At 50.9% G+C, this 16,697-nt stretch overlaps 1 protein-coding gene across 2 annotated transcripts in view; it reads right to left on the reverse strand.

Moving 5' to 3' along the window:
- Nucleotides 1-16,697, reverse strand: part of TXNDC16 (thioredoxin domain containing 16) — a 138,185-nt gene that overhangs the window by 99,986 nt on the left and 21,502 nt on the right. For both annotated transcript variants that reach the window (XM_088444172.1, XM_088444170.1), the window contains exon 4: nucleotides 5,271-5,349. The gene's annotated coding sequence lies outside the window, so the exon portion shown is untranslated. The remainder of the gene's footprint in view (nucleotides 1-5,270; nucleotides 5,350-16,697) is intronic.

Raw genomic sequence — 16,697 nt, forward strand, 5'->3', positions numbered from 1 at the left:
TACGCCTGAAGGAAGCATCCTGAGTGGCAAATGTATCAAAGGCATAAAACCTAAGAAAGGTGTGGACAGAAGACCAGGTGGCCGCCTTGCATAGCTGTTCAGCTGAGGCGCCACGCCGGGCTGCCCACGAGGGACCCACAGAGCGAGTAGAATGAGCAGAGACTGTAGTCGGCACAGGAAGGCCCGTCTACGCGTAAGTCTGTGAGATAGTCATGGGAATCCATCTGGCCAAAGTCTGTCTGTTAGCTGGCCATCCCCTCTTGTGGAATCCATATAGGACAAAGAGGGAGTCCGATTTCCTGATAGAAGTAGTACGGTCCATGAAGATCATTAGAGCATGGACTACATCCAAAGAGGCTTCACCTGCCGAATGGTCTGGCGAATTAAAGGCCGGTACCACAATTTCCTCATTCAGGTGGAAGTGAGAAACCACCTTGGGAAGGAAGCCTGGGCGTGTTCGAAGAACAGCCCTGTCCTGATGAAATCTCAAAAAGGGGGAGCGACATGAGAGCTCCCCTAAATCCAATACCATACGGGCAGATTCTATAGCCAGAATAAACAGAGTTTTCGCAGTGAGCCATTTGACATCCACCGATTTCAGGGTTTCGAATGGAGGTTCCGGTAGTGCTTGGAGCATCACTGACAAATTCCATGGAGGCACAGGAGGGACAAAGGGAGGTTGTATTCGTAGAACACCCTGCATGAAGGTGTGAACATCCAGTATAGGAGCAATTTTGTGCTTAAACCAGATAGACAAAGCAGAGACCTGCACTTTCAGAGATGCTAGGCGGAGGCCTAGATCAAATCTAGCTTGAAGACAGGCAAGAATTCTAGAAACTTTAAAAACATGAGAGTCATAGTCTCTTGGAGCACACCATTGGTAATATGTATGCCATATTCTGTGGTAAATCCTGGCAGAGGACGGTTTACGTTATTTTAGCATGGTCTGGACCACAGAGATGGAAAAACCCTTAGCCGTTAGGAGGGATGTCTCAAGAGCCAAGCCGTTAAAGACAGATGGGCTAGGTCCTGATGGAGACATGGACCCTGAGACGACAGGTTTACTTGCAGAGGGAGCTGAAGAGGAACATCTATGGAGAGCCTTTGAAGATCGGAGAACCAGTGTCGTCTGGGCCAGACCAGAGCTATTAACATGACTGTGCCTCCCTCCTGTCTGAACTTTTGAAGCACTCGAGGAAGAAGGGATATTGGAGGGATGAGATATGCTAAATGGAAGTTCCATTTCACCAACAATACGTCTATGAAGGCCGCGTCGGGGTCCTTTGTTCTGGCTCCGTAGGTGTAGGTGGTGGATAAGGACCGGACACCAAACAGTTAAGCTTTCAAATGCCAGGATGCAACAGTCCCTCCCCCCTAATCCCGCCCCTGAGCCTGAGACAAATTAGTTTGTTAACAAGCCCAAGGCAAGAGGAGGAGAGGAGAGAAGGAAGACTGGCACACAGAAAAATCACACTCTCACATCAAAGAGATGGGAAACTGGTGACCAGGAAACCCAAGCTAGAGAAGCCAGGGGCGTCAGGGCAGGCGCCCTGTGGACTTTGAAGAAAGAGAGTTAACAAAAGGTAAGTTTTACCATAACTCTCATTTTCTACTTCAGGGCACATAGGGATACCATGGGGATGTCCCATAGCAGTATTCAAGGGTGGGGACACTCCTGAGCTGAGAGGAGTATCCTGCGTCCAAATGAAGCATCCTAAGAGGCAAAGGTATCGAAGGCATAAAACCTAAGAAAGGTGTGGACAGAAGACCACGTAGCCGCCTTACAAAAGCTGTTCAGCTGAGGCGCCAGTGTGAGCTGCCCACGAGGGTCCCACAGAGCGTGTGGAATGAGCAGACATGGTAGCCGGCACAGGATGGCCAGTCTGTGTGTAAGCCTGTGAGATAGTCATGCAAAGTCATCTGGCCAGAGTCTGTTTGTTAGCTGGCCAGCCCTTCTTGGGGAATCCATAGAGGACAAATAGGGAATCTGTTTTCCGAAGAGAACTTGCATGGTCCACGTAGATCCTGAGAGCACGGACCACAACCAAGGAGGCCTGACCTACCAAGAGGTCTGGTGATTGAAAGGTCGGGACTACGATTTCCTCAGTAATATGGAAATGAGAAACAACCTTGGGAAAGAAGTCAGGACGAGTTCGAAGAACAGCCCTGTCCTGATGAAAGATCAGAAATGGAGATTGACAGGAAAGTGCCCCAAAATCTGACACCCTATGGGCGGACGCAAGAGCCAGAAGAAAGAGTCCTCGCTGTGATTCCAGGGGTTCAAACAGAGAGCCCTGAAGGGCCTGGAGAACCACTGACAGATCCCACAGCGCCACTGGAGGAACGAAGGGAGGTTGAATACGAAGGACACCCTGAAGGAAGGTGTAAACATCCAGCATTGGAGCAATTCTGCGCTGGAACCAGATGGACAGAACAGAGACATGCACTTTCAGCGTGGCCAGGCGGAGTCCAAGGTCCAATCCTGCTTGAAGGAAGGCCAGGACTCTAAAGACCCTAAAAACTTGAGGGTCAAAACCTCTGGTAGCACACCACTGTAAGTATAGTGATAGATCCAGGCATGGCAAAGGCCGTGAATACTTATGCACGTGTGATTTTGTGGTCGGCTTAAGTGCTCTGAGCATAGTCTGAACAACCGAGCTAGAAAATTATTTGGACCTTAGGAGGGATGTCTCGAGAGCCATGCCGTTAAAGACAGACAGACCAGGTCTGGATGTAGACATGGACCTTGAGACAACAGGTCCGGATGTTGAGGAAGTAGGAGAGGAGCGTCTATGGAGAGGCTGTGAAGATCGGCGTACCAATGTCGTCTGGGCCAGGCCGGAGCCACCACCACGACAGTGCCTCCGTCTTGCTTGAACTTCCGAAGGACTCGAGGAAGAAGGGAGACTGGATGGAAGGTCCAAATATATTTGGGATCAATTGTATCCACCTTCAACATGGTGGAGTTCGCCCAAATTCACTCCAGGCCCCCCAACACCTGATACTCTCCAGGTGGAACTGGCTACCCCATCTGCTCAAACCCCAGATGATGAGCCTCCCACCAGAGGTTCATCTGTCAGCCTAGTGGCTACAGACTTCCCATTTGAACCAGGGTCGACCCTTTTGGATCCCGGACTGGGCTCTCCTCGCCACGGACACAAGCCTCCGAGGGTGGGGTGTAGTCGAGGCAGTGTTGCCAAACAACATCCTGGAACTTCGAGCCACCTAAATGTTTAAATCACAGAGCATCCTAGTGACCAATGCACAATACAGAGAGCATCCCAGTGACTGATGCACAATACAGAGAGCCTCCTAGTAATCGATGTACAATACAGAGAGAAATCAAGGTGTATACAAAGACGGAAGGTCTATACAGACCAATATACTGTATTACAAATGGTCCCATGAAGCAAATACAACACAAAAGCTCCTTTTGTAAAAGTCAAAGTTCATGATAACCTCTATTGTAAGTTGTACATAATGTTACTTCATGATCCAAAAAAGGTGGCAACCCTCCAAGGCATCTGCTGTTTCCCAGGTGTAATATATCTGGGATGATAAATGACGAGGTGGTACCTGTATAGGGAAGTATTGTGATGTGCACTTGTGTCTAAATCACAGAGACAACTGTACACATACCAAATAATAACAAAGAAAAGATTATTTCCAACCTCCCTGCTGAAGTCTGTACATAGATGACACACATAGAGAAACATGGAGATATTTTCCACTACATCTCATCCCATGGCTGTCTGTTCCCCACTGTGTCTGGGACATTACGGAGGGACTGGCAGAGAATACAGGAAGTATGGCTATGTATGCGGCACGGCACACATTTCAGAATGTAATAGCTTCCACTTTGGCAAAAGAGAGAATTTTTGGGTGATTTTACCCAAGAATTTAAAGTGATTTTTTTTTTTAAAGGCAAATCAGTGTTCTCCCCAGGGCTGCATTTTTCCTACACCTCCCAACGCCAGCCCGGTTTGCAGAGTGTGCTGGCGCTGGCCAGCGGGGTGCATCATGGGCAGCAGAGGGGCTTGTTGAGCGGCGCTACCCCTGTCAGGTGAAAGATCCCAGCCGCCACCACCACATTGATCCACCCTACACTGGAGGTGGGCTGCAGGCATTGCAGACTCACAGCCTCCCCCTCTACTGCCCGGAGGCCGCAGGGCAGTGACTGGGATGCCAAGTGTGGGACAGGGGAAGGTGCACGGTGGGCTGCCTCTTCTGATAGGGTTTGGTCCAACACCCCCCCAGCCCCCACCCCCACCACTCCCCTGATCCGCAAATTCCCCAGCTGCCTTATGGTGCCGGCCTGCTTTGGTAAATTCCTGAGGAGAATATAAACCTAGTTGGTTAGACCTTGCTATGTGCCCGCTGACATGCCACTCAGTCCTCTCAATGTTCCCCCTACATGCCACTCACACATCCTCTGGACCAATCTACATTCTAAACATACTTACCTTCAGAAGACAGAGTGCCTGAAGAGGAAGTAAGAGGACAACATGGTGCAGAATACACAGCACTCCTTCCTCCTCCTCTGATTGGATGGGACACGTGACCTCCTTGCCTTGTACAGGGGTAATCATGTGACTGTCTGCCCCTGTTCAGTCATATTTTCTGCTTTAGAACTACATTTGCCTGGGTGCAAACTCTGCACCTAACTCTAAATCAGCCCCAAAATGCATCAATACAAGAAGGAAAATAATAGTAAAACTAATGACTTTTAGAAAAATAATTATGCTTTAATAATGGGGGTGTTGGTCGATAAACTACAGGCCACATACATAGATGTACAGACATTCTTGCCTATCTCTGCATAGTCACCCCCCCCCTACCCCCCACCCCAAAACATCTGCATCTGAGCAATGGTCTCATCCCTTCCCATTACTGCTTTCACTATACTGGAAGAGATGCCGGCTTCCTAATCCTTGCATCCTAGCGCGCACTCCCATGTCTGCCGGTCCATCTGCAAATGGGCCCATGCTGAGGAGGAGGAGGAAGAGGGGGCAAGGCGGTACTTATAGCAAATGGAGGTTGAATAATACAGAACTAAAGATACTTTGCACATTACGTGGGCTCTAGATTTAGCAGCAGCAGCAAACAGCAAGGAAAGAACACATGAGCCTGACATGGCCGCACAGACCCAATGCAGCATACAGACAATGATGGAGACACACAGCTGTTACTGTACCTGCCAGCAGCGTCACTTCCTATATAACAAGCTGTACATTAACCTTAGGAAACATGTCGCTGTCTGTGAACCTTACCTATTTGTGAAACATGCACAGATATGCAGCTTATTTCCGAGAACAACAGAATCGGCCTCACCCATCATCATTCAACGGCCTGGAACAAACAAATGTACATGTTTAGTGGAAATAGGGAAGTAGAGTAACACAGTAGAACAGAAAGTATCTATTATTCCACTTGAATTATACCAGACGACATCTGCACAGCAGTAAGACTATTGCAGCCTCTGAAACAATAGGTCCTAATTCTTACACTCGTCAGAGCTCCTCCCTGCTGCCACCGCCACTAAACCACACCTATAATTCATCACACCTAAAATCGGACTAAGGGCTTTTAACATAGATGCAACTTTCAGGACCTCCCTCCAGCCGGCACCTGAGGGAACGTCCAAGTGGCCAATAAAAGGTTCTTGGTGATGTGATTTGCGTCATCTTAGCCCCAAATGCTGCAATGTGCGTTGTCCTGCCGCAGAAGGTGGGGTCGTGATGAGGCAGTGCTAGAGGGCGGGTTCCTTGATTGGAAGGCCCATAGACATTATGGTTGAGTAGGTAAAGAATGGTTTTCAAACTAGATAAAGAGATTAAGCACTGGAGTTCAACCAGGGACATATCTGTGTGGAGTTTGTATATTTTCCCTGTGTCTACATGGGTTTCTTTCAGATGTCCGGTTTCCCTCAAACACTTACTAATTTTGGGCAAGTACCTTTAATACAATGAAAAGATCAAATAAAAACATAACATCCCAACGCTAAATAAGGAAGATTTCAAAGGCAGTATAAAGACTACTCACCTTGGGTATGGTATGAGATCCTGGCGGGTTGGGAGGCCGCTGGTCAGAATACCGACAGGGGCATCCCGACAGTCAGAATCCCAACACCCATAAGGACAGAAGGTAAGTCTAACCCTTACCTCTACCCCTAACCTCCCTAGTGCCTAAACCTAACCTCCCCCTCCCCGCACCTTAAACCTAACACTCCCTCCCTGGTGCCTAAACCTAAATCCCCCCCCCCCCTAGTGCCTAAACCTAACCTCCCCCTCCCCGCATCCTAAACCTAACACTCCCTCCCTGGTGCCTAAACCTAATTCCCCCCCCCAGTGCCTAAACCTAACCTCTCCCTCCCAGCACCCTTAACGTAATATTCCCTTCCTGGTGCCTACACCAACCCCCCCCCCCCTCCCCTAGTGCCTAAACCCAGCCCTCCCCCTCCCTGTACCCTTAAACTTAACCCTCCCACATAGTGCCTAGTCCCTCTAATGCCTAGCCCTATCCCTATCCCTCCCCCTAACGCCCGATACTTACGGTACTTTCGCGATGCCGGCGGTCGGGATTCTGCAGTCCGTATTTCAGTGCCTGTATTTCATTTTAGGGACTTAAAAATAGGCTTGCACCCATTTTCATGTACCCCAAATTTGATGGCCATAGTTATTCCTCCCCCCCCCCCCCCCCAAAGAGCTAAGTGCTATTCTTCACCACTTCTTCATAGCAGCATTTATGCACCTGCCGCAGCTATTTAAAAACTTCCTTCTGCAGGCAAAAACGGGGGGACCCATAGTGATCCCCCATGTCTGGACATCTTTAGGGGGGTCCTAGGATGATTTCCCGAAAATTCCTGTTTTTTTTCGCCTAACCAAGTTTCGCTGGTTCCCGTTTTCGCTTATTTTGGAATTGAATACGGGGAATAGCGGGCACGCGCGCGATACTTTTCCACCTGGAAAACAGGCAAAGGAGGCGAAAAGTCCAGCCTCAAATTGAATACAGAGAGAAAAAAACCCACGCGTCATCTTACAGGTAACCAGAGCGATTGTTTTTTGTAAACAACACACCATTTTTTTTTCATGAGATTGCAACTTTAACAAAATACTCCCCACGTGCTTTATTTCACCCCCCTATGTACTGAGACAGTGCCTGACACGCTGTGTTTATTTGTGAATATTTATACACAGGGATAGCGAAAGCAGTGATAGTGCTTGCAGTGTCATCTCTCACATTTGGTAGGACAATGTCCAAAGATATGGGGAGATCTGCAGCGGTCTGTGACTGAGTCGGGTGGTAACGTGTTATCAGCTGAGCGCTGATCAAAGTGTTTTACCTTTATAGTTCTTATCTGAGAGTTTCTATTCTGGGGTTTGGTAGACTTTTCACGTTCTTGTGACTAAGGGCCTGATTCAGAGCCGGACGCTATTTGCGCTCGCTCGTTCAGAAAAAGGGGCCGGATATTTAAATAGAGCGCTTGCTCTTTGCGGTCTGTTGACGCCTCTATGTCTGAACGAGCGAACGAAACATGCGCTCGCTTTTTTTTTTTTAAAACGCCCCCTGGCCGCTCGCATCCTACATCATCTCCGCTATTTATTAGATTAATCGAGTACATCGAAAGGCGTATGAACTGCTCGCAGTGCTTGTGGTAGGATTTTCCTACCGCATACATGCGAGCAGTTCAGGCTAAAAGACAACCAAGTGACGTGGTCGATGACGCTGCTTTGTTAATTATGCACACCCTTAAAATGCCCGTTTTGACCGTTTGGCACGCCTGCGTTCGGATCTCCACTCCCCGTTTTCAAGCACCTTCCCCTGTTACCACCCACAAACGCCTCATTCTGTCACTCAAATTAGCAGGTATTCGCTGTTTTGCGAGCACACAATTTCCGACCGCAATGATTGGTTCGTGCATGCGTATTACAACCCATACGCAGTTGTGCGAACATCGTTCGGAGCGAACGAGCGGCTCTGAATCAGGCCCTAAATCGGCCCTGGTGTCTGATTGTACAGATGTGTCCACACAATATGCTAAAATTGCGCCAGATAACCTTGTATATCACGCCCAAGGACTTCGCTACTTAGCGGCACCAAAACTGTAATCATACCCTAGAAGCGAAGTAAGGGTCTAATTTAGAGGTGCGCGCAAATGTCACCTCTGTACGCGATAGCTGTGCGAAAATATGCAAAAGTCGCAGGAGGTAACGTGTAAAAAGATGCGCACATCTGGCTTCTCTGATCCGCTGCCTTCGTCCGAAGACGCAGCATCTGATCAACATCGGATCTCTGATCTCCGTTTCGTGGGATCGTTCACTGCCATCACCCCGAAACACCTACAGCCTGTCAATCATTCTGCGGCTAACAGGGCACTACGACTGAAGCCGCAGCACTATCGCGAGACATGCGCACTGCGGCTCCACTGCATGGGCTGTCCCAAAAACATTGGTCAATTGCGAAAAAAATCGGGACTTTGTCTAGGGCTGAATCAACCCCTAAAACACAAAATCGAAGAAAAGTAACAGGAAAAACTACACAATCCAGGTTGAACAGGCAAAAGACAGGTCCGATACAAGAAACTAATCCTACATACCTAGTACACTATTGGTGATCTAAAACGCAAAAAGGAAAAAGTAGCAAAGTTGAGGAAAAACTACGCAGCATGGAAATTGCGCCAGGCATCTCGCACCATATGGCGCAAAAGAGATAGACGTATCAAGACGCATCTGTAGGTCTATGCTAGGAAAATCAGATTGCAAACTACGCTGTGTGTAATTATTGGTCATTAGAATGCGTACTGATTTAAAAATACAATGAAAAGTGTCAATAATAAAGTTTAATTTCCAGGGAGAAATAGTTATATCAATCACAATCCCCCTGGAAAATAAATTAGTGAAATTTGGCAATAGTTTTGTCTTCGTGAGTTGGGAATATTTGCCGTCGGTTACACCTTCCATGGTTCACGGGATAGAGAGGATTACTGCAATATACTTCCTGCGATTCATTCTACAAGGGATGGTTACAGGATGCCGGCGTAGAATGAATCCAGACAGGGTTAGGATACCGACACCTGTCAGTAGGTATACTAACCCTCCTCCTCTTCCTAGGCCTAACCCTCCCTCCCCAGTGCCTAAACCTAACCCCCCACCCTAGTGCATAAACCTAACCTCCCCCTACCCACACCCTAAACCTAACTCTCTCCCTTTAGTGCCTAACTCTCCCCCTAGTGCCTGACCCTAACCCCACTACTTACGTTCGGCATTCCGGCGCCGGTATTCTAAGCACCGACATCCCCTTTGCTGGGATATTAAATCGCATCCCTTCTACAAGAGAGGTTTTACTTCTCTGCTTTTTCAATAGTTAGGAGATGACACTTTCCAGTGTAACACAAAAATACAGGGAGGTGTAATACCCGGGAGCAATGCTAGGAATTTGTTATTTTATAAAGGACAATTGTCTACCAGTGTGTGTTCTGTATGATAGAGACTGCTGTGCTGTATAATTTGCAGAACAAAATGCAAACACTATTAAATCTTGCTTCAGGCCTCTAACATTTCTGCCATTACTGAGTGGGAGCTGACATCATGCGTATATTCGCCAAGTGCGCAATACAGTCCTGCCCAATCATTGCAAGCCTGCAGAGTTTCATGGTCCCGCTGTGGGAGCGTGTCTATGTGGTGGGGCATCCGGGTCTCCAGAGATGTCGTCTCATTTCCTAAACCCTCTTTCCACAGCTATGCTTAGTTTGGAAATGAGCAGAGGAAGGAGCAAGGTGGGGAGAGAGGAAAAGAGATGGTTCCCTTGTATTTATTGATGATGTGACTGCTGATAAAAGCAGCAGAATGAATTCTGAAGTGTTTCGGGCAATATTATATGCTCATATTCAGTCAAATGCTTCAGAACTTATTGGACGACGCTTCACAGCGCAGATGGACAATGACCCGAAGCATACTGCAAAAGCAACCAAAGAGTTTTTTAAGGCTAAAAAGTGGAATGTTATGCAATGGCCAAGTCAATCCCCTGACCTGAATCTGATTGAGCATGCATTTCACTTGATGAAGACAAAACTGAAGGGAAAATGCCCCAAGAACAAGCAGGAACTACAGACATTTGCAGTAGAGGCCTGGCAGAGCATCACCAGGGATGAAACCCAGCGTCTGGTGATGTCTATGCGTTCCAGACTTCAGGCTGTAATTGCCTGCAAAGGATTTGCAACAAAGTATTAAAAGTGAGGGTTAGGGTCAGGCACTAGGGGGAGGCTTAGGGTCAGGCTATGGGAGGGGAGGCTTAGGGTCAGGCACTAGGGGGAGAGTAAGGCTATGACAGCAGAGGGTTAGGGTTAGGCACTAGGGGGAGGGTTAGGGTCAGGCTATGGGAGGGGAGGGTTAGGGTCAGGCTATGGGAGGTTAGGGTTAGGCACTACGGGGAGGGTAAGGGTAAAGCAACGGGAATGGAGGGTTAGGGTCACTCTATGTGAGGGGAGGGTTGGGGTTAGGCACTAAGGGGAGGGTTAGGGTCAGGCTATGGGAGGGGAGTGTTAGGGTCAGGCTATGGGAGGTTAGGGTTAGGCACTACGGGGAGGGTAAGGGTAAAGCAACGGGAATGGAGGGTTAGGGTCACTCTATGTGAGGGGAGGGTTAGGCGCTAAGGGGAGGGGTTAGGTTAAAGCAACGGGAATGGAGGGTTAGGGTCAGGCACTAGGGGGAGGCTTAGGGTCAGGCTATGGCAGCAGAGGGTTAGGGTTAGGCACTAGGGGGAGGGTTAGGGTCAGGCTATGGGAGGTTAGGGTTAGGCACTACGGGGAGGGTAAGGGTAAAGCAACGGGAATGGAGGGTTAGGGTCACTCTATGTGAGGGGAGGGTTAGGGTTAGGCACTAAGGGGAGGGTTAGGTTAAAGCAATGGGAATGGAGGGTTAGGGTCAGGCTATGGAAGGGGAGGGTTAGGGTAAAGCAACGGGAATGGAGGGTTAAACTATGGCAGCAGAGGGTTCGGGTCAGGCAGTAGGGAAAGGGTTAGGGTTGGGCTGTGGGAGGAGAGGGGAGGGTTAGTCTATGGGAGGAGAGGGTTAGGCACTAGGGGGAGGGTAAGGCTATGGGAGGAGAGGGTTAGGCACTAGGGGGAGGGTTAGGCTATGGCAGCAGAGGGTTAGGGTCAGGCACTAGGGGGAGGCTTAAGGTTAGGCTAAAGAAGGGAATAGTTAGAATTAGGAACTAGTGTCGACATTATAAAAAATTTTGGGCTGCAGATGCTCCCGCACTGTGTGCACAGAAAAACAGGAGATATGGTAAGAACTTACCTTTGTTATCTCTGTTTTTACGAAGTCCATAGGGTCCACAGGGTTGACCTTGGGGTATAGCTGGATCTGGATCCATGGGCACCACGCAGTTAAAGCTTTGCTGCTCCCAGGATGCACTTGGGTCCGTCCTCCTCTATACCCCGCCCCGGCCACAGCCACCTCAGTTGGTAAACAGCTAAGGCCGGAGGAGGAGACTAAACAGAGAGAAGGAAGACTGGAACACACAAGAAACCATACTCACAGAAATGGGAGACGGAAAACCGGTGACCAGCCACACAGCCCATTTAAAGCCAGGTGCGTCAGGGCGGGCGCCCTGTGGACCCTATGGACTTCGTAGAAACAGAGATAACAAAGGTAAGTTCTTACCATATCTCCTATTTTCTACTTCAGGGTCCATAGGGGGTCCACAGGGTTGACCTTGGGGATGTCCCAAAGCAGTTCAACTAAGGGCGGGGACGCTCCTGTGCTGAAAGGAGTACCCGGCGCCCGAAGGATGCATCCTGAGAGGCGAAGGTGTCAAACGCATAGAACCTCAAAAACGTTTGCATTGAAGACCAAGTGGCCGCCATACACAGCTGAACAGCGGAGGTGCCACGTCTAGCAGCCCAAGAGGGACCCACAGAACGAGTGGAATGAGCCTTAACAGAGGCTGGCACAGGTAAACCCTCCTGTGCATAAGCCTCACAAATAACGGAACGAAGCCAACGGGCTAACGTTTGCTTGTTGGCAGGCCAACCCCTCTTGTGAAAACCGAAGAGGACAAACAAAGAATCCGACTTCCTAACCGAAGCAGTCCGATCCACATAGATTCTAAGTGCCCGGACTACATCTAAGGAAGCCTCACCAGCTGAAAGATTAGGTGACTGAAAAGCTGGCACAACAAGTTCCTGATTAATGTGGAACTTCGAGACCACTTTGGGCAAAAACTCAGAACGAGTGCGGAGCACCGCTCTGTCCTGATGAAAAATCAGAAAAGGAGGGCGACAGGAAAGCGCCCCCAACTCTGACACCCTCCTGGCAGAAGCAATTGCTAGGAGAAAAACGGTCTTGAACGTCAGCCACTTGAGGTCCACCGCCTCAAGAGGCTCAAAAAGATGACCCTGCAAGACCCGTAGCACCACCGCCAAGTCCCAAGGAGCCACAGGAGGCACGAAAGGAGGCTGTATCCTGAGAACACCCTGGAAAAAGGTGTGAACATCCGGTAGTGTAGCAATCCGTCGCTGAAACCACACGGACAATGCAGACACATGAACCTTCAGAGAGGCCAGGCGTAAGCCGAGGTCCAAACCTGATTGAAGGAACTCCAAGATTCTGGAAACCCGGAACACCTGAGGATCATAGTTTCTGGATTCACACCACTGAAAGTAAGTGCGCCACACCCTGTGGTAAATCCGTGCGGAGGCAGGCTTGCGTGCCCTAAGCATGGTACCAATGACTGAACTGGAGAAACCCCTAGACCTCAAGACGGCTGTCTCAAGAGCCACGCCATCAAAGACAGCCGACCCAGATCCGGGTAAAGGCAGGGCCCTTGAGACAACAGGTCCCGACGCTGAGGAAGAAGGTACGGAGCGTCGATGGAGAGACACCTCAGATCGGAGTACCAAGGACGTCTGGGCCACGCCGGAGCAACCAGCACGAGCGTGCCGCCGTCCTGCTTGAATTTCCGCAGAACCCGAGGAGGTAAGGATATCGGAGGAAACAGATACGCCAGGTGAAACGTCCATTTCACCTGCGTCTCTTGTCCTTGACCCGTAAACGGGCAACTTGTGATTGTGACGGGAGGCCATCAAGTCCAGCTCCGGCAGCCCCCACCTGTCCACGAGTAGCTGAAACACCTCTGGGTGAAGCGACCATTCCCCGGGATGCACGACGTGACGGCTGAGGAAGTCCGCCTCCCAATTGAGGACTCCGGGAATGAAGACTGCCGAGATCGCTGGAATGTGACACTCCGCCCAAGCAAGGATGCGAGACACCTCCGACATTGCTGCCCGACTTCGAGTTCCTCATTGGTGGTTGATATACGCCACCGTGGTGGCATTGTCGGACTGCACCTGAACCGGCCGTCCGTAAAGAGCGGGACGGGACGACTGCAGGGCCCGATAAACCGCCCGCAGTTCCAGAATGTTGATGGGAAGAAGAGCTTCTTCCGCAGACCAACGACCCTGAAGTGACAACGAGCCGGTCACTGCCCCCCCAACCCCGAAGACTGGCATCCGTCGTGAGCAGGACCCAGTCCGGGATCCAAAAGGGACGCCCCTCGATCAGATGAGCTGTCTGAAGCCACCAAGCCAAAGACTGCCGAACCTCCGGGGACAACACCAGCAACTGAGAGCGGATCCGGTGAGGTAACCCGTTCCATTCCGATAGAATCAGCCCTTGCAGAGGCCGGGAATGGAACTGGGCAAATTCCACCATGTCGAATGTTGACACCATGGAGCCCAAAACCCTCATAGCCGAATGGACCGACAGGCGGCAACTGCTCAGGCAACTGTGTATCCTCAGCTGCAGGGAGGAGACCTTCTCCAGGGTCAGGAAGATCCTTTGCTGCCGAGAATCCAGCAGGGCTCCCAAATGAACCATCCGCTGAGATGGAATCAGGGAGGACTTTTTCCAATTTATCAGCCACCCGTGCGCTTGCAGGCAAGCGACCGTCAAGTGGAGATGATGAAGCAGTACCTCCGGGGAACTCGCCAGCAAATGGAGGTCGTCCAGATACGGTAGTAGCCGTACATTCTGGTTCCGAAGATGTGCGGCCATGACCGCCATAATCTTCGTGAACACCCTCGGTGCCGTGGAGAGACCAAAGGGTAGCGCCCGGAACTGGTAATGGTGTTGAAGGATAGCGAACCTCAGATACCGCTGGTGCAAAGGTGCTTTCGGAACATGGAGGTAGGCGTCCTGGATATCCAGGGACACCATGTAATCCCCCGGGTCCATCGCCAGAATGATGGAACGTAACGTTTCCATCCTGAACTTGGGAACTCTGAGGAATTTGTTCAGAGACTTCAAGTTGAGGATAGGGCGATGAGAACCATTGGGTTTCCGCACCAGAAACAGAGAAGAATAGTACCCCGTCCCTCGTTGTAATTGAGGAACGTGAACAATGACCCCTGCTGTCAGCAAGGACTCTATAGCTTCCTGAATCTGTAAGGACTTGGTCGTATCCTGAGAAGGACTCGTGCAGAAAAACTGGTGGGGCGGTCTGTGCCGAAAAGACAGGGCGTACCCCTGGGAGACCACTTCTCGAACCCAGGCATCCGTGGTGGTATTGTGCCAGCACTGGGCAAATAGAAGAAGTCGGCCTCCCACTCTGGGGTCCCCCAGAGGGAGGCCCGTCCCATCAGGCAGAAGGTTTATCTTCCTGCTTGGAAGAAGGGCGCCTGGCACTCCAGGGCTGCTTCTTGGGCTTAGAAGCGGCCTTGGTCGTCGACTGCCTCGGGAAGGACTGACCTTTTGCCTTGCCCTGAACCCGAAAGGACCGAAAAGCAGAGCTCCGTACCTTGGTAGGAGCAGAAGCCGAAGGGAGGAAGGCTGATTTAGACTTAGCCAGAGTGTCCACAATTTTGTCCAAGTCTGGACCAAAAAGCAACTCCCCATTAAAAGGTAAGGCCTCCAGTCCCTTTTTGGAGTCAGCGTCAGCTCTCCAAGACCTCAGCCACAAAGACCGACGCGCCGACACAGCTGCAGCCGACACCCGAGAGGTTAGCAGGCTTGCGTCTAACGATGCCTCCCCAATGTAGGAAGCCGCATCCCTTATTTGACCTATCAACGCTCTCTCGATCTCCGGAGCATCTTCCGGAAAAGTATCCTCCCAAGCATTGGCCCAGCTCTCGATGGCCTTAGCCACCCAAGAGATGGCCATGGACGGACGGGCCACCGCCCCCGAGAGAGAGTAAATAGACTTCAAACAAGTCTCCACCTTCCTGTCCGTGGGATCCTTCAGGGAGGAGATCGACGGCAAAGGCAGCGTAGCGCTTTTAATTAAGCGGGTAACGTGGGAATCCACCGCTGGAGGAGTTTCCCACTTCCTGCAATGAGCCTCCGGAAACGGATAGTTCGAAGCCAACCGCTTCTGCGGTTGGAACCTCTTGCTGGGCAACTGCCAGGCCCCTGCCATATGATCCGTCAATTGATCGGACAGGGGAAAAACCGTCGAAGCTACCTTGGCCTTTTTAAAATTTGGGTATTTTGACCTGGGGGCGGGCACATCCTCCTCAATGTGAAGGATGGCCCGCACCGCCCTAACCAATGCCGGCACATTAATGGAAGACTTAGCCTCCATCTCCTGGGCCCCGGCATCCGAGTCAGAGTCTTCATGGATCTCCCCGTCATCCGAAGACACGTCCGTGTCCGTGAACTGAGCCGCCGGTGAAGCCGGAACGGAACGCTTGGACGCCCGTGGGGGCAAATCACTGTGCAACATATGTTGAAAAGCCGAAGACGAAGCCGCCAGACTCTGAACAGAGCTGGAGAGGACGTCCACCCAAGGCGGGGGTACTGCCTGAGGATACCCCTGAAAAGGTACCATCGACTGCTGCGGCACCGTGGGGGTTTGCACGTATACCGGCAAACCCGCATAAGGACCCACAGTCTGAGACCCGGGAGGAGACTGCACCAGACGAGTCACACCCGGGGAACGGGGCATGGTAGGCTGGGGCAACGCCCTAGAAGGGGCCGCAGTCGGGACCGCCAGCCGGTCCGCGATTGACGCCAGCACTTGCGTAAACATTGCCCACGGAGGATCCTGCGCCACCGGGGGTTTAGAGGGTCCAGGTACCAACTGGCACCGCCCGCACAGACCGTCCTCAGACAATTCTGCCCCGTCAACCCCTGCCGAACAGCGTCGGCAGGAAAACAACACAGGAGCCTCGGAGCGCTCATTCCCCTCATCAGACATGACACAAACTTTTTTGCAAAAAAAGTGTCTCACCGAAACGAGGTAAGGCGTATAACACCCACGCACTCCCAAGTATGCAACCCAAACAGCCCACAAACTGGTACTGTGTAGCACACCGCAGTTTGTGACGGACCTCACAAATACGTAGATGTATATAAGTGAGGTACACAGAAAGAACACCCCTCCCCCACACACCTGCGGGCCGTAGGAGAAGGAAAGGGATAGGTAAAAAGCTGACAGTAAGTAGAAAATAAGCACAGACAGCAGCACTAGCAATAGTCACATACCATGCAGAGAAGTTATACTCACTGCACCTTCCGCTACAATCAACCTCCCAGATTCAGTGTCTGGGAGGGCTATAGCGCTGCGAACACTGTCCTTTGCAGGGGGAGAGGTACGCAGGGGGACTGGTCCACTGGAAGCCTGCCTGGGAGCTCTGCGATGCTGCCTGAGGAAGATGGCCGCCGGAGAGCTCTGAGGAGGAGTGGCCAGGAGATTAC

Source organism: Taudactylus pleione, unplaced genomic scaffold (assembly GCF_031769625.1).
Source record: "Taudactylus pleione unplaced genomic scaffold, aTauple2 ptg000350l, whole genome shotgun sequence".
NCBI lineage: Eukaryota > Metazoa > Chordata > Amphibia > Anura > Myobatrachidae > Taudactylus > Taudactylus pleione.